The 26,750-nt window shown below is 37.9% G+C and overlaps 1 protein-coding gene and 1 non-coding gene across 8 annotated transcripts in view; one reads left to right on the forward strand and one right to left on the reverse strand.

The window, feature by feature from the left end:
• The window catches only part of CPEB3 (cytoplasmic polyadenylation element binding protein 3), a 188,760-nt gene that overhangs the window by 156,920 nt on the left and 5,090 nt on the right, over positions 1-26,750 (reverse strand). The window lies entirely within an intron of this gene.
• LOC122202857 lies at positions 15,238-15,344 on the forward strand. Its single transcript, XR_006194914.1, has one exon. It is a non-coding gene; the product is annotated as a U6 spliceosomal RNA (small nuclear RNA).

Genomic DNA, 26,750 nt, shown 5'->3' on the forward strand with positions numbered 1-26,750 from the left:
ACTCTCTACTCTTTCCTCCCCTTCAACCCCCCCCATAAAAACCCAGCCCAATATACCTCACAAATTGTCAGCTACTACCAATAAAACCTACATAAGATTGATTTTATGTTTCTCAGGTCCCTTGGTCTAAAACAATGGCTTTGATCTGTATTGTAAAATACCACACAAAGAGGCAAGCAAAGCTTGGATTCACAACAGCACAAAGTTCTACCGCTGCCAAAGAAAATGGACATAGAAAGACATTTTCAGACTTGGTTTAAGCAGTGCTGCAGTAAACCATTATAATCTGGGGTCTGAGTTGCTTCCAGTGGGCTAGAATCGTCTTTACAATAGCCATATCATCATGGCTGAAATATGCATTTGATTATAATTTTAATATTCAGCTTATCCGATGCTTGTATTGATGCTTTCTGTAATGCCTTCAGTTTAAACTACATGCTCTTGATAGAAAAATTAATGCTGTACTATATAGCAAAAAAGCTAAAAAAGTAAGCTGGACTCAGAATATTTTATAATATACAATTAATATATTTATTGAATTAAATTTTTTTTATCATACCACATACCAGGAATACCCATTTCTCATCACAACACTCCTTAAAGATATAAATTTCACTTTCTGCATAAATTCATTCTGTCAAGGTCAAGACCCATCTTTAATAAATAAGACGCTTTTAAACAAAAGGAAAGCAATAGATTAAGATAACATTTACAAAGTTAACATACAGTGTCTCTCGGCAACTGCTCGTATAGTTTGTTTGGGTGTGTTTCTTTTTTTCTTTTTTCTTATTTACAGCAAAGTCCGAGAAATAGATACCTCCTTCCCCTCCCCCCACCACACACACAATAGATCTTCCTTCACATGCAATCACCCAATCTCAAGTAACAAATTCTTAGCAGCAGTTACCTTTGAGTGTCCAGTTTTTAAGGATCGATAAAATTAAAAAGTGTACAGTATTTATTTTCTTCTTTCAGGTTGATTATGTGACCGCTCTGGCAAAAGCACTTTGACAACTGTAAGAGGAGAGGGCATGCGCGCACAAGGAACTGTGGGGGCTGGAGTCCTTCACTAGGTACTCTGCCTGATTTAAGCACGTTCCGCCAAGGAAAGGAGGAAGCCTCGAAAATACTGATTCCAAGGGGAAGAGATTGTGCTCGGATTACGTTATATTTTCCTACCAATCTGAATCACAAATTGTTGAAATGAAAAGGGAGAAAAATAAATTGGTTTGTCAACTTGATTTAGGAAGCCAGGTTAAAAGAGAAACTGAATTGAAGGACTCAAAATAAATGAACCCATCAGAGCTACCTTAAATGGTATTAGCATGGTGATGACTGGGTAGCCAGCAATAGGAACCCTATCCGAAGAAAAGAGATTGGGATGGAGAGGGCAAGGGGAGGGGAAACTACTAGGAAAAGATAAATGCTTAAAATCTGACCATCCTTAAAAAGAAACATTGTAATATTACAGAATGAAAAATACCTTTATAAATATGATATTAACCATGGAGATCAGGTAAAAATAGGTTTCAGTCACAAATTTTTGACATCCACCAAGATTTCTTTGTATTTGAGTTTTCGATGAAGGCATAAATCACTTACAATTCTACTTGACATGCTCTGAATCAACTCACCTCATTATTTTACTTGTCAAAATGAAAGTTTACTTTGCATTATTCATACAATGATCAATCAAATAAATTTCAACTCTTTTAAGCTAAGACAATATTTGGTGAAATTTTAAAAAATAATTTGAAATTTAGTGTTTCATTGCATAGGGCAGTGACTTCTTTATTCAAAACAAAAAGTAAATACAGTTTCTATTTTTCAAATCAAAATTTTTTTTGGGGGGGGGTATACTTTTTCTATCTTAGCCTTATGACTCCAAGGCTGGAATCTCACAGCATATTAACATCAACTTTTATTATCCATAGCTTCTGAGAGCAATAGTTCAACTACCAGTTTGCTCACGTAGGCAGAAGATATTATTTCTTTGGGATTTGGTTCAATGCCATTCACCCAAGGGGTTCAGAGTAAATGTCAGTTGATGACTATACTGATTGAACTTGGAACTAAAAATATTAAGCATCATTTCAAACTGTCTTAATTCTCTATTTCCTTTCTTCACCAATTAGAATTATAGTATTACCAGAGACTACTAATTTGTAGCATTAGTTAGTGGTCTTTGTTTCTAGTTATTTCTAAGGAAAAAAACAAAACAATTTAAGAGGAAAAAAATTATTGTGAATCAACCTGTGAAAAGCTCTTTTTAAAAGAACTAAATGGACTTCTTATTCCTACCGTGAACTTATTTTATATTCCCCATTTTTTCTATTCCTCTACTCTCCTAAAGAAAGCCTTACTTCTGCCAACATGCTGTATTTATCATTTGCATTCCAGAGTCTGTCAGGATCACTCAAGGTTAATCTTATTCCTGAAGACTTCCCTTCCCATACCAAACTTCTATGTTTTCAAGTACTTCAATTAAGTAAAAGAAAGTTCCCTCATAAAATCATTATGAAGACTTATTTAAAAAAAAATAGACTTTAAAATTATTAATGTCAAGATTTTATAGGTAGTAATTATTTTTTTCAAGTTTATTTAGAGAGAGTGCAAGTGGGGGAGGGGGAGAGAGGGAGAGGGAGAGGGGGAGAGAGAGAGAGAGAGAGAAAGAGAAAGAGAATTCCAAGCAGGCTCCACACTGCCAGAGCAGAGCCCGATGGTGGACTCAAACCCACAAACCATGAGATTATGACCTGAGTCGAAGTTGGATGCTTAACCAACTGAGCCACTCAGGCGCCCCTATTGGTAGAAATTCTTAAGTTATTCAGGTGTGCTTGAAAGTGGTTTACATGGGCATTTATTAATCCACCTGACCACAAGTGAAGGTCTAATAATAATTCACACAATAAAGAAAAATAAACTTTGGCCCCTGACCCTCGATAAATGGCAATCAGTAATTAGCACTGCCCACACTTAATGTAATTGTATTATATTTGAAAATGAAGTAATTCCTGCTCTTCCTTTCCTAAAATAAGCATTCAAATCTAAAAAGAAAATGACTCAAACAAAAATGCCAAGGTGTAAATAAATACCAAACAAATAATAAATTATAGAAGGAGCCCCAACAAGAAAAAAGAGCTTCCCTACTGAAATCCTATGTTTTATTTAATCAGAAAGAAAGCACTGTCTAAAATTTTGTCTTCAGATCACAGTGCTTAACCATCTATCGCTTTGAATGGTCATGGAAGGCTGTCAAAATAGAGATTGCAGAGTTAACTCATTGAGATATACATGGATCAAATACATCTTTCTAAGCTTTCTTCCATTCCTACACTACTCACATCTGTACTCAATGTAGTACATGTGAGTCCTGGGTAATTGGTGGTTGCTCCAAAGATGTTTGCAGAATGAATGGATGAATAAATAAATGAACGGATGGATGGATGGATGGATGGATGGATGAAATATAGTTTTTGCTTATCTAAAACAACCAAGATTTGAGTAAGCATTAAATTATTCTCCATTTAGAACAGCAATTACTTTTTCATCATGAGGAGTATGCAGATCATTTGATTATCATCATGAAATAACATTCATTCAGCTCTAATTGAACAGGAAACTTTGTTCCCATCTAAAAGTTTACAGTCTAATAAAGACACACACCTCACCTCTCCACAGAAACTGCTTCATTAAGTTCTCAATAGTACTCAGAGCTAAATCCAGTGGATGTTTTGTCAGTCTTTATCTTGCTTGATCTTGCAGTAACACTGACATAACTGACCATAATTGCTGGATATATCTTCCCTTTGCTTCCTTCATGCCATCCTTGGTTTTCTCACATGTAGGGTTATGTGCCCTCTAGCATATGGGTGCTCTCTCTCACTAGCTCTCAATCTTCTTTGCTAACTGACTTTAAATACTGAGTTTCTCAGGGTCTAGGCCATTTTCTTTTCTTTTTAAATTATTTTAATGTTTAGAGACAGAGTGCCAGTTGGTGAGGGGCAGAGAGAGAGAGAGAGAGAGAGAGAGACAGAATATGAAACAGGCTCCAGGCTCTGAGCTGTCAGCACTGAGCTCAACCCAGGGCTCGAACCCATGAACCGTGTAATGATGACCTGAGCCAAAGTAGGACGCTTAACCAATGGAGTCACCCAGGCGCCCCTACCCTAGGCCAGTTTTTTTTTTAATATTTTAAATTTTTTATTTATTTTTGAGAGAGACAGAGTGAGAGCAGGGGAGGGGCAGAGAGAGAGGGAGACACAGAATCTGAAGCAGGCTCCAGGCTCTGAGCTGTCAGCACAGAGCCGGATGCGGGGCTCAAACTCAGGAACTGCGAGATCATGACCTGAGCCGAAGTAGGGCGCTTAACCAACTGAGCCAGCCAGTCACCCCTCTAGGCCATTTTTTCATCTCACTCTGTGAGTGGCTTTCCCAACTATAACAAAAGAACCAGGCTTATCCTATTGACAGCTATATTCCCAACATCTATCACTGTGCCTAGCACATAGTAAATAGATATTCAGTAAATATTTGTTAGATTGGGATGACTGGGTGGTTCATTCCGTTAAGCATCCAACTTTGGCTCAAGTCATGATCTTGCAGTTCATGAATTCAAGCCCCACATCAGGCTCTGTCAGCCCCGCTGACAGCTCAAAGTCTGGAACCTGCTTCGGATTCTGTGTGTGTGTGTGTGTGTGTGTGTGTGTGTGTGTGTGTGTGTGTCTGCCCCTCCCCCGCTCACGCTGGGTCTCTCTCTCAAAAATAAATAAAAACATTAAAATTTTTAAAAAATATTTGTTGGATTAAAGTTACATTTATGTGCAAAGGGCCAAGAATGCCAAAACAACCTAGATGGCAAAAATAATATACCTAGAGGACTTACACTACTAGATATCAAGACTTATAAAGCTATAGTAATTAGGCTACAGTTATTGGCACAAGGATAAGCAAAAGACACACGGAATAAAATAAAAAGTCCAGAAACAGATCCACATATGTATGGTCACCAGATTTATGAAAACAGTAACACTGCAGTATTGAAAGGATGTTTTTTTTCAATAAAGGATATTGGAGTCAACTGAATATCCATATGGAAAAAAAAAAAGACTTTCACCCTTGCCACACCATACACAAAAATCATTTCCAGATGGATTGTAGGCCTAAATGTAAAAGGTAAACAATAAAGCCTTTAAAAGAACATAGGAGAATATTTTCATGAGGTTGGAGTAGGCAACAATTTTAACAGGTCACAAAACCAATAACCATAAAGGAAAAATTTAATAAACTAAACAAATTAAATTAAGAACATCTGTTTACCAAGGACAGAATTAGAGTGAAAACTCTTGGAAGGAGAGAAATATATGCAATATGTATATTTTTCAACAAAAGACTTAGAATATATAAAGGACGCTTACAAATTAATAGTAAACATCTCAAAGAAAAAGACAAGCGACTTCAACAAAAGACATTCAAATTTTCAAAGAAAGTATATGCAAAAAGTACATGATTACCTCACTAATCATCAAAGAAATACAAAATAAAACCAGAAATGCTAAAATTGGAAAAGGCAGATAATGCCATACCTTAGCACAGATGTGGGAGCAACTCAAACACTGCTGGCAGAAGTATAATTTAGTATAGCTATACAACCACATTGCAAAACTATTTAGCAGGATCTACTAAAGCAAACATTCACATACCTTAAAACCTAGCAATTCTGCCTCTGGATATATAGCCATCAGAAATGCAAACATATGTTCACCAAAAGACATGTTCAAAGCAGCATCAATCAGAAATAACCCATACCTGGAGACAACACAAATATCCATCCACAATCAAATGGATAAGTGAATTTGTGATAGATTCATATAATGGAATATCATAAGGCAAAGATAATGAATAGACTCTAATTCCATAGAACACAGATGAACTGCATGCATACAATGCTGAGTGAAAGAAGCCTAACAGGGCAAAGTACATACCATATGATTTGATTTATATAAAGTTCTAAAAAAAACCTAATTTATGGGGGCACCTGGATGGCTCAGTTGGTTGAGTGTCCGACTTTGGTTCAGGTCACGATCTCATGACTCATATGAGTTCCAGCCCCACATCACATCAGGCTCTGTGCTGACACCTCAGAGCCTGGAGCCTGCTTCAGATTCTGAGTCTCAGTCTCTCTCTGCCCCTTCCCAACTTGCACCGGCGCTCTCTCTCAAAAATAAATAAATGTTAAAAAAAATTTTTTAATAAATAAATAAAAAGAATTTTAAAAACTAATTTATGGATTAGAAGTCACCATAGTAGTTACCTCTGTAGAGAAATAATGACTGGTAGAAGACATAAAAAGGACTGCAGAGATGCTGGTGATTTACTGTTTTCTTGAACTGGATGTTGTTACACAGGTGTATTTATTTTGAAAATTCAGCAAACCGGACATTTATAATATAAGCACTTTTCTGTATTTTTGTTATATTTCCATTAAATTTCTAAAATTTACATATATACTTGTAAAGATTGACTATCTTCTCTAAGTTAAAGAGAAAAAAATAGCACAATATGGCCAAATAAAAAAAGGAGCCTTAAGTCTAGGTCATGGAGCTAGATAAATAAATGGGGGACTCCCTACATGCCAGGACTGTCCCTACGGGTGCTACATGCAAAGATGAAAAAATCCAAAGTCCCTTGACTTCAAATACCTCGCAATCTAAGGAGGGAAAAGTAATTTTGGTCAACTATGGTAAATTAGATATCCTCTAGGTAACCTAGAAAGATTTTAAGATTGTTAAAGCCCAAGGCAATTTATAAGCAGGAAATCCACATCCTCTGAGTGAGGATCTATTAAGCAATTCTAGCTCAGACTAAGTTTGAGAACATAACAAGAGAAAAGGGAGCAAAAAGGGAGCCTGGTGAGCCAGATGTGGTTTGGTGGGCAATCTGGAGAGCACCTGGAGTTCTTTATGTTTCTTGCCTCTCCATTAGCTTTTGGTTCATGCATTCATCAACAATTTTATGAAAGGCCTCCTAGCTACAAAGTAGCAATTCCAGAACTTCACCTGCTTTTTTTTATTGATCTTGTAAGAGAAAACTGAGGCCATTAGACAGTAATGCCCTCAATTTCTCAGCTGCCTAGCACCAAGACCCTCCCCCCACCCCCTTCACAAACTTATCTGTAGTCCCCTCCATACTTCCTTTCCTTCTATTTCAGAGGAAGCTGAGTTCCCCTACAGGTCCACAATTAATCACTCCACCTGTAGTCTAGAGCTTATTCCTTCTAGTTTCCTTGAGACCTAGTTCATTAGTTTATTATTCCCAACATTCTCCATCCCATTCACGACAGGGTGTTTGAAAGAAGCCCCTATATCCCAGCTATGCTTTCATTTCCAGTTGATTCCCAAACTTAACTGCATGTGGCTTCTGCCCCTACCATCCTGCTAAAAAGTGCTCGTGCTACTGATCTTACTAAACTTACCAATGACCAATTGACACTTCTCAATTCTTATTTTATTTGCCATTCATCCTTCATAAAACACTTATAAGCCGAATTCTAAGATGGCCTTTCAAGATTCCAGGCCAGAAGGACAACAGGAACCTTAGTCCTGTAACTGCAATTCTGCCAACAAGAATGAGCTTGAAAGCAGATTTGACAACCTAAACAGAGGACCCAGTCATGCTGCATCAGATTTCTGATCCCTAGAACCGTAAGTCATAAATAAGCTTGTGTTAAGAATTAAGCTTGAGGGGCGCCTGGGTGACTCAGTCAGTTGAGCGGCCGACTTCGGCTCAGGTCATGATCTCGCGGTCCGTGAGTTCCAGCCCCGCATCGGGGTCTGTGCTGACAGCTCAGAGCCTGGAGCCTGTTTCAGATTCTGTGTCTCCCTCTCTCTGACCCTCCCCCATTCATGCTTTGTCTCTCTCTGTCTCAAAAATAAATAAACGTTAAAAAAAAAATTTTTTTTTAAAGACATTAAGCTTGAGGTAATTTGTTACACAGCAGTAGCAAACTAACTCCAGACTGTTCTGTTTTCTTTGAAGACACTGCTTTCCTGGTTCTTCGGTTCTTAAGTTTCTTATGTCTCTTGGATACTAGATAGATCTTCCCTCAGGGTTCTCCTAATTCTACACTCTCCCTGGACAATGTTATATTCATGAACTGGGAAACAGGAGTTCACTGCTATCCAGGTTTTCAGATGAAATCTTTTTGCTAAGCTCCAAACAACTATTTAACAACTTCTCTATCTCAGGATCCTGCAGCACCTCTTCTCACACGTGCCTTTGCCTCTATTCCTGGTTTACTTATCTTTCTCCTACTTAATGGGACCACCAACCATCTAGTCACTGAAGGTAGTAATTTGGACATGGTTTTGTCTTTTCTCTTCTCACTCACTGAGGGACAAGTCCAATTGGTCACTAAAACCTATTACTTAGGCCTCCTAAATTTCTGCCTGACATCCCCTCCTCTTCATTCACAGCCATTTTAACACTACATCTGAACTATGGCAGTATTACCCTAATGTCTCTCATCTAGTACCCTTTCAAATGTGGCCTCCACACTAAAGCCCAAAATTGTAAAATACAATTTTATTATGGTATGCCCCTTCCTAAAATTCTTTACTTTCCCCCTGCCAAGAGGATAAAATACAAACTTAACTCTTCTACTCTTCTTCCCAGCCATACCTAACTACTACAGGTCCCTGCACGGACCAAGCTCTTCTACCATAATGCCTCTACACATATTCCTTCTGCCTGAAATACCTTTCTACCTCTTGATAACCAACTCTTACTCACCCAAAAGAACCCAGTTCAAACCTCTTTGAGGCTTTCCCTTGCCATGTGAGAATTGCCCATTCCCTCCTTTATATCCCTCCATAATACAAACATACCTCTATTAAAATATTCTTCATGCTTTAGTATAATTATTTATTTGTACATCTATCCTTCCTAGAAAAGATTCAAGATCAGGACTCTATTCATCTTTGTAAGCCAGGCACTGGGCCTAAAACTTAGAGATAAAATAAAAGTTTATTAGATAAAAGTTTGTTGACCAAATCAAAGAACAAAGTTCTTTTAGCTCAATTTACAGAGGCTGAAAGCACTTATTTAACATTAGGTGAAGAGAAATTCTCTTTCCATTAAAAGTATTTCAAAAACACTAGGTTTGATGACATTATAACATTTAATGAAGATACTCCATACTAAAATTTGGTGGAATTAATTTACTCTTTCTCCTATTACAGGACATTTAGTTTGCTTACAAATTTTCACTATGTTTCAAATTGTTACATTAAGCCATATTTCTAAAGAAAAAATTACTTGTTTGAAAGGCAGAACATTAAGGCTTTTGATACATATTAACAAATTATTTTCAAAAGGTTGAAGTTTATGGTTCCTACAGAAATTAAGTTCTAATATGAAAACAGTGCATGATTAGTGTATATAACAAAGAATATAGTTACTGTTCTGATAATAACCTAATGTGGAAGTTTCTATTCTTTTGATATGCCAAATAAAATTAAGTCTCTTTCAGCATCCCAGTATATTCAATATTTTGTCATTCATCATCATACCTTCATGTGATAAGGAAATATTACATATAAGTCTGTATACTTAGAGCCTATGATTATTAGCTGGAGATTCCATTTCAAATGTCATGCCAATGTGTATGCACATGTATTCCATTAAAGAAAAAGAAACATCAACAGCCTTCATCTATATTTCCTACGTTTCTAGACTTCAATTGTAATTAATTTTATTTTAAAACTGAATATTCATGAAGGTGGACAAAAAAGTACAAATTTCCAGTTGTAAAATGAGTCCTAAGGATGTAATGTACAACATGGTGACTATAGTTAATAATACTACATTGCATATTTGAAAGTTGCTAAGAGAGTAGACCTTAAAAGTTTTCATCATAAGATGGGGCACCTGAGTGGGTCAGTCGGTTGAGCGTCCAACTTTGGCTCAGGTCATGATCTTGCAGTTTGTGAGTTCAAGCCCCACATCAGGCTCTGTGCTGACAGCTCAGAGCCTGGAGCCTGCTTTATATTCTGTCTCCCCTTCTCTCTGTCCCTCCCATGCTCATGCTCTCTCAATAATAAATAAACATTAAAAAAATCTTTTTAAGTTTTCATCATAAGAAAAAAAATTATAATGATGTGTGGTAATGGATGTTAACTTATTATCGTGATCATTTTGCAACATGTACAAATACTGATTATTTTGTGCACCTGAAACTAATATAATGTTCTATGTCAGTTATACCTCAATTTAAAGGGGTGCCTGGGTGGCTCAGTTGGTTGAGCATCTGACTTTGGCTCAGATCGTGATTTCATGGTTCATGGGTTCGAACCCTGCGTTGGGCTCTGTGCTGACAGCTTGGAGCCTGGAGCCTGCTTCAGATTCTGTGTCTCCCCCTCTCTGCCCCTTCCCCAGTTGCGCTCTGTCACTCTCTCAAAAATGAATAAATGTCATCTCCCTTTATACAATGTCATCTCCCTTTATAAACTGATATGATACAGCACCCCTCCCTCTAGTCAACTAGAGCTTATTCATTTTCCTACTCTTGTCATGGTTACTCAGTCATAAGAACCCTCTGAAAATATTTCAGGAAATATGGTTAAGTTTTATACAGGTCATTTTTCTCTCCCTATAATAACTATATTTTATATTTCAAATTTCCATTTTAAAAAATTATTCTGACAGGCCACATGTACTTTCAGAAGACTCAGAGAAGCAAACCCTACCCCCATTAATGTTTTAAGTTGTCTTCAAATCTGACAGGTTCACCATTTCACTTTAAATGCTGTTCAAAAGCCACCCTCATTAAATGTAATCAACAGGCACCTCTCAAGGAGCTGGCTTCCAGTTTCAACTTCTATCCCCAAAGTTTTAGCTTTGGCTCTGAGCACTTTCCCAAGAGCTTTCCAAACACCTGCTAGACATTTTCATGCACAAGGTTCGTCATGTCACTCATCATTATCTATAGAACAAGAGTCAAACACTTACCCTATATTTAGGATTCTCTTCTTCTAATCCCAACCTATGTTCCCAGATAGCATTATCCCCACTTCTCCAGGCAAGTTGGTCTACTCAGGGTCCTGAAGCTTACTGTTGTTACCGATCCCATATGGAATGCCCTCCTCATCCTTTCTACTTATCTTAATCTCACCTTTTTTCACAGCCTCGTTCAAACACCAGTTCCTAACATCAGTTCCTATCCGTATCACACATTTGTTGCTTTGTATTTCTATTTATCTCTTCTGGTATAATTATATTAATCCCCAACTTGAACCCTAGGCTTCTTGGTGGAAGGCATGGCAAAGTCTGGTATTTTGCAGGGAGCTCAGTAATAAAAGCTAACATTTATGGAACGCATAGTGTGCTAGACAAAATGCTAAGTGCGTTCCACGTATTAGTTCATTTAATCCACGTAAAAAACCCATTAGATAAATACTGTTACTATCCCTAATTCCAGATGACAAATGGAAACTTAGAAAGGTGATTTACCTGCCCAAGGTTGTAAAACTAGTAAATGTCAGATCTAGTACCTAATTTCAGGTTTGTCTGACTCTAAAGCTGTCTCTTTGTTAGTGACTCATAAAAGCAGATCCTCTTGTCCTATTTGATCCACAGAGCCCAGAACACAGCTTGGGCTTCAAAGCTGTGAAAAGAGGGCAAATTGTGGCTCAGCAACTTTTCTTTCTCCCATTGATACAAGCCTTTTATACAATGACCTTTGCCTGAAAACCAGAGATAAGCTCTAACCAAAGGATTCCAAATTCCACCCATGGGCAAGACCCAGTCCCACTCTAGGGTGTTCTAAAAACAGCATGTCTTCAAGAGAATGAATCATCAAAAAAACCTGATTTTAGTCTTCAGGGATCTCAAGAGCAAGACCGGTCTAGGCCTGAAAATGATGTAGAAAGCCTTTCTTTGCCATAATCTCTGCTTTAAAAGCCAGTAATTTATAGGTGCTGTACAAGTTAGTGATCAGAGGGATCATCGAAACAAAGGGAAGGGCAATGGTCAGTATATCTACCCAGGTAACCCTTGGGTCCTAATATTTGAAACCAAGTAGGATTTGCCTTACATTGACAGACGGGATTACACTTTACCAAGCTTCCTCACCTTTATTATCTCACTTGATGTTAACGGCCCTGTGCAGTGGAGAGACAGCAGAGGTCCCTCATTGTGCAATGCACCAGAAGGCTAGTGGAGAATGAAATCTAGTATATGTTCTGCTCACTCAGCTCATGAACCTTAATGTAAAGCTGCATCTGCTTGGAAGAAGAGGCACCTTTTCCTAATTTCCATAAAGGGACTGTATGACCAGGTGACAGCCCCAAGGATAACTGTTGGAATCCCCACTTTAAACATGTAGATGTCCATTGTACCTACATAAAGCTAGAAAAAATACAAAATAGAGATGTGGAAACTCAGGCTCAAAGACGTTTCAAGATATAGTTAATAAGTAGTGAATCTAAGATTAGAATTCAAGTCTTCCAACTCACTAGGTGCATGCTTTTTCAACTACACTACAAGTCTCCCTTTGGTTCAGTTAATACAGGCTCTCTGGCTTCTCATGTGGTCAGACTAGTATCTTCAGCGCTTTGCTGCAAACAGCTGAACCAAAATCTAGAGCTTTTTGGTGTAGCTCTGTCCTAAGGCCATAACTGTTCTCTCACTGAGGAAACTGAGAATCAGATAAGTGTGCCAACTGTACCAAGAGGGATACTATAGATGGATCTCCCATCACTTCTGAAAAAACAAATTGGACCATCTGCCCTAATGTTAATGGATTGTACATCATCACAGTGGCAGGGAATCAACATTATTAATATTATGGGAGGTCGTGTATGGAAAGGACATTGGATATGAAATCCAATTATCTAAATTTAGATACCAGAATTACCACTTGTTAGGTGCCTGGCCCTGGGAGATAACAAAAACAAATATTAGGCACATCTATTTGCCTTGCCATGTACTTTGTTTACATGATGAGAAACTGCACACAACCCTAAGAGATTATGTTCCTTCATTATCCCCATTTCACAGGTGAAGATACTGAGACTCTGAGAAGTCCAAGTAACTTACCCTAGGTTATACCATTGGGAAATGAAGAAGCCAGGATTCAAACCGCACAATCTGATTCTAAAACCTATGTTCTCAATTTCTTAGTCTTTGTTTCCTCTAGAATTAAATAGGGATAATAACAATGGCTGCCCTACCTAAGTCAGAATTATATTAGTGTGTATGAGGGCATTTTTAATAAACTGTAAAGTAGTAAAGGTCAATGTATGAAATCCAAAGCTAATACTGACAGGCAGACAGGTTTACCTGGAATATCTACATTCAAGTACAGATTTGTCTCCTTTCCACTTAATATTGAGAGTCAAATGACCTATGTTAAGCCCATGCTTCTTGTAGCAACACTGATCTTGTTATCCAGACATTTCATAGCCCACCTCTTTCTATATCCTGTGTTCTCTACCATGGAAGCCGAGTACAGTGAGACATATCCTTAAATTGCTACAGGATACAGATTTTATTCTTTATTAGTTTCAAAATTAGTGGATTGAGAGAATTTCTTCATCATTTGGTGATGACAATGATGATGATGTTCATACTAACTGATCACTTAGTCTATGTAGGCATCTAGCTAAGCATTTTATATGCCTTATCAGTTAATCCTCATAATAACTCTAAAAAGACAGAAGCTATCATTATACTCATTTTTCAGATAAAGAAACCAGGGCTTAGAAATGCTAAATAATTTGCCCAAGGTGACATATCCAGTCAGTGAATAAGCCCAGGTCTATTTTGATTCTAAAACTCAAGCTCTAAAGTTTAACTCTTATCCCTTACCTCTTGCCACACCCAGAGGACTTACAGTGCCCACCTTTTCTTCTTTACAATCAGGCTTCTGCCTCCCATTGCTTCTTCCTTTAGTGACTGTGTATTTTCCAAACCAAAACTGAAAACATGTGACCAGACAATCTTAAAGAAACTCCAGAAGAATCCAGCACCTGGAGTTATCCTTCTCCTCCATATGATCACATACAACAAGCCCTATTAGAGCATTCTTGGCTTTTCTTTTGAGCCCAGGCCTGGCTCAGCTTAATGTTAAACCATCTCCTTTAATGTTAAACCCATCTTCACCCAAAAGCCTGAGAGTATCTTAGAGAATGAGACCTCAATTAGTCTTGTTATTCTGAAAAATTCCTCTCTTAAAAGAAACAGATGAAAGGAAGAAAAGTTCTACTTTATTTATCTATTTATTTATCTATTTATTTATTTATTTATTTAAAGAAGGAGTGAGAGTGGGGGAGGGGCCCAAAGAGTGAGAGCAGGGGAGGGGCCGAGAGAGAGAGGGAGAATCCCAAGCAGGCTCCGTGCTGTCAGCACAAAACCCAATGTGGGGTTCAATCCCACAAACCATGAGATCATGACCTAAGCTGAAATCAAGAGTTGGATGCTTAACCGACTGAGACACCTAGGCGCCCTTTTTCTTTGTTAAATAAGAAGTCCTTGGGACATCCCTTTGAAACATCCCACACCCTTCCAGCAATGGCCTCTCCTAGGGAGAGCAGAGGAAGAAAAGAGTTAATCTCTTAAGGGAAAGACATTGTTTTGTCTCTCCTTTTATTAAGTTTATTTATTTAAGTAATCTCTACACCCAACATGGGGTGTGGGGCTCAAACTCATGACCCAAGATCAAAGAGTTGCATGTTCTTCCCACTTAGCCAGCCAGGTGCCCCTGCCTCTCCATTTTAAAGTGGCTCTTGTTTCAGATTCTGTGTCTCCCTCTCTCTGACCCTCCCCGGTTCATGCTCTGTCTCTTCCTGTCTCAAAAATAAATAAAACATTAAAAAAATTAATTAATTAATTTAAAAAAATAAAAAATAAATAAAATAAAGTGGCTCTTAGTTGCTGTTTGCACTGCAGGTACTCCCTACAAAAGAGAGGACAAAGGAAAAAAAAAGTCCTAAATTTCACTTACAGAAATAATTTGCAAATTCATCCATTCAACACATTTATTGAGCACCTATTATGTAGTAGGCTCCCAGCATTCACAATTGCTCTCTTCCATCTAAATACAAGATCAAGAAGGCTCAAAAGCTGTATACAAGAAAAGATCTTCCTGCATAGGGGAAGGAAGGAATGGTTGTTGGAAAAATAAAAATAAATAAGAAAGTATCAGATAAATGTAAGTGCTATAAAGAAAAAAGGTGACGTCTGCTCGCTTTGCCAGCACATATACTAAAAATGGAACGATACAGAGAAGATTAGCATAGCCCCTGCGCAAGGATGACACACAAATTCGTGAAGCGTTCCATATTAAAAAAAAAAAAAAAAAAAAGAAAAAGGTGATGTGATTGAGAGAATCTGATTCTCTCATTAAAGGTCTCCATGAATTGAACTTGCTCCTTAATTTAAAAGGACCCAGCCAGGCAAAGACTGGTGGCATAGGATGGAAAGGGAACAGCTAATGAACAGATCCTGATGGAGGAGGAATAAGACTAGAGCAGAGATTGCCAAACTTTTTCTGTAAAAGAGCCACATGGTCAATATTTTAGGCTTTGTAAATCACAGAAGTTCTCCTGAATATAACTGGTTTTGTTCCAGTTGTTACAGTTGTTTTACAATCCTTTAGAAATGTAAAAATCATGCTTAGTCCTCTGGCAGTATAAAAATAGGCCTCTGGCAAAATTTGGCCCCTGCCTTAGTTTTCTGACCTGTTTTAGAGGAACAGCTATCTACTGTAGCTAGAGGGCACGTAAACAACGAGGAAAGTGGTACAAGATGGGATCTGAAAGGTAGGCAGGAGCCAGATCATGTAGGGTCTTTTAGACTAAGTTAAGACTTTGGATTTTTTTCTAAGTGTGATGGGAAATCCCTGGACAGTTTTAAGTAAGGCAGTAACATGATCTGCTTTAAGCTTTTAAAAAGACCACTGTGGTTCTCTGTAGAGAACAGATTGCATTTGGGATAAGAGTAGAAACCAAGGGGCACCTGGGTGGCTCGGTTGGTTAAGCGTCGACTTCGGCTCAGGTCATGATCCCACGGTCCGTGAGTTCGAGCCCTGCGTCGGGCTCTGTGCTGACAGCTCAGAGCCTGGAGCCTGCTTCCGATTCTGTCTCCCTCTCTCTCTGACCCTCCCCTGTTCATGCTTTGTCTGTCTCTATCTCAAAAATAAATTAAAAATTTTTTTAGAAGTTAAAAAAAAAAAAAAAAAAAGAGTGGAAACCAAGAAATAGTTGATTAGGAGGCCAGCTATTGTATCATCCAGGCAAGCAAAGAGGGTGGTGGTGGTAAAGATAGAAAGTGAACTTAACACCCTCAGTGAAAGCTATGTTTATCACTGATGAACAAAATCATGGATGGATTCTTGAAATTTTACTTTAAAATCAAAAGAGTTGTATGAAGAACTTAGGTTGAGCTATAAATAGTATTAAGTTTGATTCATAGGAAAATCTTAGTTACTCAAATTTTTAGCAATATTTTGACATTTTTGATTTATAGATATTTGACTTTCAGGAAGATCATCTTTACCACTCTCTTCCTAGTAAAATGATTCACAGTTTCTCCTCTGATTCCTCATATTCATTATTTTCCCCTTTTCACCTAAATGTATTATAAAGTAGACTTAGAATGTTCCTCTCATTTCAGAGTGCACTGCAGTCAACCAAAAGATAACTGCTCTTTTAAAAATCTGAGAAACTTCCAACTTCCCTTGGCAACACACCCCTCTCTCTCAAAATTCCCATCACGAGGAAGTTGTAAATGTAAGTGGTTCTCACACTATCCAAAATCATTTCCTTGTTCTTTCTCTAATAAAAATATTGCTAAATTTTGAAAATTCATCAAGCTGTACCTATACTTTGGGTACTCTTTCTGTATATTTCTCGAGACTTTTTTTAGAAACCAGGGGTGGGGAATGATCCAGACACATACGTAAAGAGGTTCCAATGATGGCAACCTTTAGGGGGTAGCCAGATGAGACAGTGTCAATGGTTGAGTTCCTTGGAGACAGATTCTGAGACCAAGTTTTGCATGCAAATGATTTATTGAGGATAGGACACAACTGACAAATATACGTGCAACGAAATAAGGAAGGCAGGAAGAGTCAGAGAGATACACTGACCCCCAAAGTGGTTACAACTGAGTACTCAGTCCATCTTGTGATGAGCTCTGGAGCTGAGACAGCCCTCAGACTTGTCCTCAAATGAGGCAAGGAAGCTAAGTCTTTGCATCTTATCACCGGCTGTGGGCTCCCAGGAGCATAACCTAGAGTGAGGCAGTTCCCTGCATCCTAAAGCAATGCCCTGTAAGAACAAAACAAAGCAAAGCTTCCCATCACCAGGAGCCAATATTCCCATCAGCTATGTGATAAGCACCTTCCCTATGAAGAGACGATCTCGGTTGTAGCATCACAACATCCACTACAGAGGGACATTCAGGTATTCTCATGTAGTCGGTTCACTGTTTAATGTTTGTCGTGGTGCATAGTATTAATTTAACATGGGTATACAGTATTTTAATTAAAATACTCTAGTAAAATTTAGTATGTCAAATATACTAATTAGCATGCTAATTAGTATTTTCACTAAAATACTTTTATTATGTAATATAGTATTTTACCATGGGCACACAACATTTTTATTAAAAATAAACAGAATTTGGGGCAACTGGGTGGCTCAGTCAGTTGAGCAGTTGAGCGTCTGACTTCAGGTTAGGTCAGGATCTCAGGGTCTATGAGCTTGAGCCCCATCTCAGGCACTGTGCTGACAGCTCAGAGCCTGCTTCAGAGCCTGTGTCTCCCTCTTCTCTCTGCCCCTCCCTCTCTCTCTCTCTCTCAATAAACATAGAAAAAAAAATTTAAATAAACAGACTTCATGTTCAAGTATTTAGGAACATACTTTTAAAACATACTGCTGGAAAAGTGACTCAAGTGCCATTTCAACTGTGTACCTTTATGCAGTTGGTGATTAAATTTGCATCAGTTTTTACTCTTCCTTCTATCAAGTCATATGGCTCCTTCTGTGATAAGACTCCTCTATCCTTTCCTGTCACTGCCACCAATTCTGGTCCCCATGTTCATCTCCTCAAACCTAAAATGTCTCCTGTGTCCAATTTCATCCAAGTTGTTACAGGGGATATGGGAATGTTCCACTTCATAACTTGTATTAATTCCTCAAATAGTCACTGTAAGGCTTTAGGTAAATAACTTTAGGCAAGAAGACACAATCCCTCCATCTCTTATAAACATTAATTTCCAGTGAGTAGGCTTTTGTCAATATCATGATAAATAATTTCATAGAAGCTGTGATAAAAATGCCATGAAAAAGTACCAGATGTTATGAAACCATATGATGTCAGGACATGGATTGGGGGTCAAAATGTTTTCTAAAGTAAGCAAGCTGAGGGGTAGCTTAGTCGGTTGATCATCCAACTCTTGACTTCGGCTCAGGTCATGATCCCAGGGTTATGGGATTGAGCACTACATCAAGCCCCACCTTGGGCTCCTCGCTAAGTGTGGAGTCTGAATAAGATTCTCTCTCTCTCTCCCTCTGCCCCTCTTCCCAGCTCGTGCCCTCTCTCTCCCTCTCCAAAATTAAAAAAAATATATTGTGTAAGTAAACAAGCTGAGCCTTAAAGAGTTCAAAAGAAGTGTGTTCCATTCAAAAAGAATACCAAGGTTCCTCCTACCTTTAGGCTCTGAAGAGGAGGCAGCACATTGTACTCAAGGAACTAGGGAAGAAAGCCAGTAGCCAGCCAGCATTCTAGAGCTTAGGTAAGTAAGGGAAACTGGTAAGTAAGCAAGGGCAATATAAAGCCATTACAAGTAGGATTTTATTTTGGTCTTTTTCGTCTTTTAATTTTGAGATAATTTCAGAATCGCAAAAATATTATAAAAAATAATTTCCCTATACTTTTCAACCACATTCCCCAAATGTTAACAATTTAAATAGCTACAGTATAATTATCAAAATCAGGATATAACATTGATTCATTACATAATTTGCATACCTTATTTTACCAATCACCCCACTAATGTCCCTTCTAAGAATCCAATCCAGGATCACACAGTGCTTTCACTTGTCACGTCTCCTTAGTTTCCTTTAATATGGGATAGTTCCTCAGCCTTTATCTTTCATGACCCTGACACTGTTGAATGGCACCGGCCAGTTATTAGGTAGAATGTACCTCAATTATTATTCATCTAATGTTTCCTCGTGATCAAATTCAGGCTATACATTTTTGGCAATAATACCACAAAAGGGATACTGTGTCCTGCTCAGTGCATCATTTCAGAAGGAACAGGATGTGGATTTGTCCCATGTGTTAACTTTGATCACTTGGTTAAAGTAGGGTCTGCCAGATTTCTCCACTGTAAAGCTATTATTCACTTTTTACTTAAATATCTTTGGGAAGACACTTTCTATGTGAATATTCTGTTTCCCAACATAATTTCACCCAGTAATTTTAGCATCCATTAATGATTCTTGCCTGTATCAATTATTTCTGTGGTGTTTGCAAATGGTAATCTGTGCTCTTTATCAACTCTTCTACATTTTCTGGAATGCTACTCTAAGGAAGAGTTTTTCCTTCTCCCCTGATTTAGTCATTTATTTTTATCAGTAATGACTCATGGATTCATATTTTATTCCATGAGTTATGATTCATTAGTATTAGTATTTTGTTACTCAAAATGTCCCCTATTCCACTAGAATCCCTTCAAGTTGATTCCTAGGTCTTTTTGACATGCTCCCATCTTTTTTTGAGCACATCCCTACTTTCTGTCACCGCAGATTTTCCAGGCTCATGTACTTTTCCTGAGCCAGTTTAGAATTAGCAAAGAGCTAATTTCTCTAAAGAGCTTGGGTTCCCTTTATTGGAGATACCACTAGATATATTCACTGGTTCTGGGGTGTCATTGCTTCAGGTTCTCTCAGCAGATAGAGCTAGAAAGTGTATGTACGCATACCTCTGTGTAGATCTATTTATATCTATAAAATCATAAGTTTGTATTGATACCTCCAATTCCAACCAAACATTACAGGGTTCATTCTAGCCTTAGAAGTGTCTTGCTTTTTTTGAATAAATATTTACTGAACACATGCCATGGGCCAGGCTCTGTGCCAGACATTGGGGATGTAATATTGAACAAAACAGGGGCACCTGGGTGGTTCAGTCAGTTAAGCTTCCCACTTAGGCTCAGGTCATGATCTCATGGCTTGTGAGTTCCAGCCCTGCTTCAGGCTCTGTGCTGACAGCTGGGAGCCTGGAGCCTGCAGCCTGCTTCACATTCTGTCTCCCTCTCTGCCCCTCCCCCTCACACACTCTGTCTCTCTCCTTCAAACATAAATAAACATTTATAAAAATTTTGAAAATACATTGCACAGATAGGGTCCCTGTCCCTGCTCTCATGAAGCTTAGATTCTAGAAGGTACAATTTATACATTATTCCCCTTTTCTCCAAAATTGCTAAATTTAAATTTATGCTTTCCATTGGCTCCTTCTCACCAGGATTTAAACAACCCACAGAATGGGGCACCTGGGTGGCTCAGTCGGTTAAGCGGCCGACTTCGGCTCAGGTCATGATCTCGCGGTCTGTGAGTTCGGGCCCCGCGTCGGGCTCTGTGCTGACAGCTCGGAGCCTGGAGCCTGTTTCCAATTCTGTGTCTCCCTCTCTCTGACCCTCCCCCGTTCATGCTCTGTCTCTGTCTCAAAAATAAATAAACGTTAAAAAAAATAAATAAAAAATTTAAAAAAATAAATAAATAAACAACCCACAGAAAGATTTTAAGCAGATAACATGATCAGTCCTTTTTTTTGTTTTTTTTAGTTCTACATTTCTTAAAAAGTCACTCTACTGGAGAGTCAAAGGAAGAAAGAGCAGACTAGAAGGCCAATTGTCAAATCAGTTGAAGGGGGAGAGGGGTTAAAGTGAATGCAGGGAGGCAATTTGAGGCTGTTAAATAGTACAAGGTAAGAGAACACAGTCAACAGGACTGAGGTGAAGGCGGAAAGAATGGAAATAAATGTATTTGAGAAATATTTAGGAGATAAATGGACCATATTTTGTAACTGACTGAGGGGTAGGAGGATGAGGTAAAGGAGAAAAATGACTCAAGGAGGACTCCTAGGTTTTTCAGAGTATGTACAAAAATACTGATTCACATTTCCATATATTGTATATATGACTACATGTCTCTTCCATTAAATTGTAAGCAGCCTGATGACAAGAATAGTGTAATACGGGCACCTGGGTGGCTCAATTGGTTGAGCATCCGCCTCTTGATTTCAGCTCAGGTCATGATCTCATGGTTAGGTTCATGGGTTCAAGCCCCACCTTGAGCTCTGCACTGCCAGCACAGAGCCTGCTTGGGATTCTCTGCCTCCCTCTATTCTCTGTACCTCTCCCCACCCCCATTGTTTTCTTTCTCAAAAAATAAATAAAAATAAATAAAATAAAAACAGTGTAACCATGTATTATTCATATCTTTGTATCCCCAATATCTCCTACAGTGTCTGGTACATAGTTGGAGCTCAAGAAATGTTGAGTAAATGATTGAATGGATGACCCTCCTAAGACTTACCAAGTTGAGATTTCAGCTGTAGAAGCTCAAATTAGATAGAACACCTTCATAAAGGCCTAAAACTCCCTAAGTAGAGGAAAACTACTTATGCTGAATATCTATTCTCCCAAAAGGGTATATCCTGGTCTATTAGTTTATTATGTATACTTTCTCTTCTACCATTAACTCATCTTACCCAGGACTAAAAGCCAGAAGCTATAAAATAGAGGTGTTTGGGGGCGCCTGGGTGGTGCAGTCGGTTAAGCCTCCGACTTCAGCCAGGTCACGATCTCGCGGTCCGTGAGTTCGAGCCCCGCGTCAGGCTCTGGGCCGATGGCTCGGAGCCTGGAGCCTGTTTCCGATTCTGTGTCTCCCTCTCTCTCTGCCCCTCCCCCGTTCATGCTCTGTCTCTCTCTGTCCCAAAAATAAATAAAAAACGTTGAAAAAAAAATTAAAAAAAAAAAAAATAGAGGTGTTTGGCTGTAACAACAAATTTCTCTTTTCACCTATCAGATTGCCAAAAATTAATGCCTATTAATTGCCTGTCCCTGGCAGGGGGTGGAGGTAAGGTGAGGCCTCTGTTTCCTCATCTCTCAAATGGGGATATGGGGCTGAGATGAGATGTTTCTAGCCTCAAGCAGGCATTCAGTAAAAGTTGACACGCTGCCTTTCTCTTCACATATTTATATACTCCTTCAAGACCCAATTCAAACCACTCCTCCAACTAGGAAACCTGCCCAGACTGCTCCAGATATGAGCAACTTCTTTTTCCTTCTCTCAGCTCCTGGAATACTTATCTGTAAAATTCTTCAAAAATTAACCAAGGGTAGTCATGTGATTGCTTTTTTACTTTCCTTTTTACTTGTTATTTAACTATTCACATACTCACACACTGTTCTCCAGTAAAGTCAGATATACTGGGATTCAAATGTCAGCTATGCCATTATTTGCTATGACTTCATCTTCCCAATTTTCAATGTTCTCATCTGTGAAATGGGAGACCTAGATACCTATCTGGTAAGATTGCTGTTAGGATTTGAAATGATGTGTATAAAAAGGGTCCAGCACATGCCACATATTTGGTGGTCAATAAGTAGATGCCAACAAGCACCAGTGAGGGCAGCTGTCAGATCTTTTTCAAATTTCAATCCTGTTCCAGATACGGCACCTCACAGTGTGCCTCACACATGGCTGATGTTTGATATTTATATTCCACCTTTTCCAAAAAAGATTTAAGGCAGCTAGGTGTTCAATAAATATTTGTTAAATGATTACAGGCCACACTTTCCAGTCAGATGTTCTTTCTTCCTTTCTGCTTTTCCATAATAAGCAGAGCACCACAATATTGTGATTTTTTAAAAGCTTTTAATCATCCTTCACCTGCAATGATTTCTTCTGTTGTTTTTTAATCTAATTAAATAAAACCTTAACTATAAAATACATGTTCATGGTGAAAAGGAAAATATTATGAGGTAATAAAATGAAAAGTAGACTCTTCTCCCCATATTCAGTCTCACTATCCAGAGGTAATATTAAAAAAAAAACAAAAAACAATTTCCTATATATCCTTTTAGAAATCTTACATATACATCCTAAATTTAAAAAAAAATAAGTGGGATAATACCTGCTTTTTTCACTTAATATATAGGTAATATTTATTGGTTTTGATGTTTGGCAACTATTCTACCTTCTTTATTACTTAAAGATTTGCCCTGATTTAGCCTCTTAATAATATAAACTCCACAAGGATCTTTTCATTTCTTTTGCTCTACTCTATCCACAGCACCTAAATAAAACCTGAAACATAAACATATGGTCATTAAGTATTTGCTAATGAATGTACTTCCTTTGGAGGAATTGCCTTCATTCACTTACGGTATACTGCCTGCCCTTAGCCAAGTGGCAAGGAACATTGATTAGATCCTCCCTCCTTAGATTCTGAACTGTGAGCAGAATAAAAACAGTTGTAGTTTATTCATTCCAGTGCTGTACCCATTTAAACATGGAATGTTTTGCTACCAATATTCTCTGGTGTAGCTCCTACTTCACTGTTCCTAGCCTGGTCTTGCCTTAAGTAACTCATATCTTTTCAACGAATTTCCCTTCAGTTAAGTTAGTTCAGAATATCTCAGCCTCAGCACCACTTTTTTTTTTTTTTAAGATTTTATTTTTTAAGTAAACCCTACACCCCACATGGGGCTTGAACTTACAAACCAAGATCAAGAGTTGCAGGCTCCACTGACTTGAGTCAGCCAGGCACCCCAGCACTACTGGCAGTTTGAGCTACATAATTCTTTGTTGTGAGGGGCTGTTCTGTGCATTACAGTACATTTAGCAGCATCCTTGGTCCCATCAGATGCTAGTAAAATCCCCTTATGTAACAATCAAAAATGTCTCTACACATTAGCAAATGTCCCCTAAAAGGCTGAATTATGTAGTTGATTTCTGTGGAACAACAACAAAAAAATCCTAACTGATGGTTACTAAATCTTTGGCAACTTTTCCTTATGGCCTGTATAGAAATACCTCATTTGTTCCAATAGCTCAGCTATATATTATTATGTTATATGGGTGTGTCATATGTTATTAAATCAGCCAACTAATAATGGATTTTAAGGTTTTATCTGGTGTCATTTCATAATTTTTTAAATTATTTATTTATTTAGTTTTGTTCAACACTCTTTCCTCCTTTTCATTTATTTTCTACTATAATCCTGCCAGAAACTCCATAGAGGAGTCATGATATTACACCAAAGATTTATATCAAGGAAACAAGCTTAGACATTCACAATTTACTCAAGGTCAGAGTATCTATTTACTTACTTCCTATTTAAGTAGATCTGTTTGATACCAAATTCAATGTTCTAAGAACACTCCCCTTTTATAGAATATATTCACATTTGAATTAAAAAATACTTAATCCTGATGCTATAAGCATGATCTATTTCAGAAAAAAATGATATATTTTCTTCATCAAAATTAAAAATTCCTATTCTTCAAAAAATATTCCTGTGAAAAAGATGTGAGTTGGAAGAATAAACTTTATAAAAACACATCTCTCATAGAGGACTTCTGTCCAGAATGTATAAAGAGCTCTTAAAACCAATAATAAGGAGGGGCATCTGGGTGGCTCAGTTGCTTAAGGGTCCGACTCTTGGTTTCAGCTTAGGTCATGGTCTCAGTTTGTAGGATCAAGTTCTGCATAGGGCTCTGCCCTGACTGCATGGAGCCTGCTTGGGATTCTCTCTCTCCCTCTCTCTCTGCCTCTCCCCTATGTGCACATTTGTGCTCTCTAGCCCTCAAAAATAATCATTTTAAAAAACAGCATTAAAAAAAAACAGTAAGAAATGAGTAAACTCTGTTTTTGTTTTTGTTTTTTTAAGTTTTTATTTAAATTCTAGTAAGTTCACACGCTGTGTAATATTGATTTCAGGAGTAGAATTTAGTGATTCATCTTACATATAACACCCAGTGCCATTATTATTTTTTTTAAGATTTTATTTTTAAGCAATCTCCACACTCAACATGGGACTTGAACTCACAACCCCAAGATCAAGAGTACATTTAGTATCCAGTGCCATTGTTGATGTTTTTTTTAAGATTTTATTTTTAAGTAATCTCTACACTCAACATGGGACTTGAATTCACAACCCCAAGATCAAGCGTTGCATGTTCTACCAACAGAGCCAAGCAGGTGCCCCTGATCTGGTGTTACTTTAAATAGCAGCTTTATGGAAATATAATTCAAACACATGTAATTCATCCAATTAAAGTATACAATTCAGCGGCTTTTAGTGTATTCAGAGTTGCAATCCTCACTACAATCAATTTTAGAACACCTTCATCACCTCAGAAAGAACCTCCTGCACACCTTAGATGTCACCACGCCCAAGACCCCATCTGCCATAGTCCTAGGTAACCAATGATCTATCTTCTATCTCTTAACATTTCATGAAATGGAATCCTAGAACATGTGCTATTTGGAACTATTTCACTTAGTGTAATGTTTTCAAGGTTCATCCATGTTGTAGCATGTATCAGTACTTCATTCCTTCTTATTGTTGAACAATATTCCATTGCATGGACACACCACATTTCATCTATCCATTCCTCAATTGATGGGCATTGGGCTGCTCCACTTTTTGTCTATTATGAATAATGCTGTTATGAATGTTCACGTACAAGATTTTATGTAGGCATGTTTTCACTTCTCTTGGTTATATACCTGGGGGTGGAACTGCTGGGTCCTATGGAAACTAGGTTTTACCTTTTGAGGAATTGCCAGAGTGTTTTCCAAAGTGGCTGGACCATTTTACCTTCTCAACGGCAGTGTACTAGAACTCCAATTTCTTCACATTCTCACCAACATTTGTCCTTTTTTTGAACTGTATCTCCCTAATGGTTAATGTTGGTTAATGGTAATGTATCTCTCTAATGGTTGGTGAATATCTCTGTATGTGTTTACTGGCCATTTGTATATCTTTGGAGAAATGTCTATCCAGCTCTTTTGTTCATTTTTTAATTGGGCTATTTGCCTTTCTACTATTAAATTGTAATAAATCTCACGTACTCTAGATACAAGTCCCTTTTCAGACACATGATTTCCAAAATTTTTCCCCACTCTGTGGGATGTCTTTTCATTTTCTTTTTTTTTTTTCATTTTCTTAACAGTATTCCTTATAGCACAAAAGTTTAAATTCTTTATTGTCAGTCTTTCAGGTAAAAATAGTCTGTCATAAGCAGCCAGTTCAGTTTGCATCTCAATCATTTGTATTTCTCTGAGACAACTATCATATTTGGATGCAGATGTGTGCACATTTCCCATTTCATCACACAGAATATTAAAGATGTGTGTATGTAAGGGTCACGATTTAATCAAATATTTTTTACTGCTTAATCAAGAGCATTCTTAAGTGAACTTTTGGTTTGTTTTTACTGCATGTGCATGGTGGTGAAAAATATATAACCATTAGTACAGGTTAGTACCAATGCCTTTAATGGTGTTAAGGCACAAGCGGTTTCATCCATCATTGCTTGTGCCATCAAAGTAAATGCCAATGCAGTGAAAGGGCAAATAATATTTTAGTATTATTATGAAAATAATCTTGACCTCAAGTAGCCCTAGGGATCTGCTGGACCACATTTTGAGAACTGCTGCTCTATGAC

The sequence above is a fragment of the Panthera leo genome, chromosome D2, assembly GCF_018350215.1.
Source record: "Panthera leo isolate Ple1 chromosome D2, P.leo_Ple1_pat1.1, whole genome shotgun sequence".
Lineage (NCBI taxonomy): Eukaryota > Metazoa > Chordata > Mammalia > Carnivora > Felidae > Panthera > Panthera leo.